At 46.7% G+C, this 825-nt stretch overlaps 1 protein-coding gene across 1 annotated transcript in view; it reads left to right on the top strand.

Annotated features, from left to right (window-relative positions):
• The window catches only part of WDR76 (WD repeat domain 76), a 33,562-nt gene that overhangs the window by 17,860 nt on the left and 14,877 nt on the right, over positions 1-825 (top strand). The window lies entirely within an intron of this gene.

Genomic DNA, 825 nt, shown 5'->3' with positions numbered 1-825 from the left:
TGATTCTCAGATATGCCCTGACCAGGGAACGAACCCTCAATCTTGGTGTATCTGATGACACTCTAACCAACTGAGCTATACAGCCAGGGCTCTTAATTTTTTCTCCTAATTTTCTGTCAGTTTTATAGTCTCACCTAGGATCAAAAGTTCAGTTAGCCTTTATTCAGTCACCCATCCACCCACACATTGAGTATTTTGTGTGAGGTGTTATTCTAATACACCCCGGCCAGTAGACGTTTGTGAGCAAAGACTGTCTCTGTCCACAAAGAGTTTAGAATTTAGTAGCAAAAGCAGGATTAATGAGATAATTATCAACTGTGTAATTTCATATTCGGTAAGTGGATTATACACTGATTCATGTCATGAAGGAAACGTAGTGTTTTGAAAACACATAACGGGGGACTGGCCTAATTTGCACGACCAGGGAAGGCGTCCCTGAGGAAGTGAGAACAGAGTTGAGATCTGAAAGCTAAGTAGTAGGAGTAAGCCCAGTAAAGGAAAGGGGAAGAGTGTTCAGACCAGGGGAACAGCATGTCAGGGACCTTAAGCAGGCGGTGCTTACTTGATGCATTCCAGGGCCTGTGAGAAGGCCTGTGTGGCTGGAGCATAGACAGCAAAGGATGAACAAAGGCCTCTCCCCCACTCCCTGCCACAGGGCCCATGTCCACTTGTCCTCAGAGTCGGCTGCACCCTGCTAGGACTACAAATCGCACCAACAGCCCCTGACCTGGTCATAGTCCCCTGAAACATGGGCCCCCAGCGTTAACTGATTCTCTCCAAAGTCATCAAATCAAACCTCGCAGGAATGAATGCCCAGAGAAAATG

The sequence above is a fragment of the Myotis davidii genome, unplaced genomic scaffold, assembly GCF_000327345.1.
Source record: "Myotis davidii unplaced genomic scaffold, ASM32734v1 scaffold46, whole genome shotgun sequence".
In the NCBI taxonomy this organism is placed as follows: Eukaryota; Metazoa; Chordata; class Mammalia; order Chiroptera; family Vespertilionidae; genus Myotis; species Myotis davidii.
This window is presented reverse-complemented; position numbering and strand designations above follow the sequence as displayed.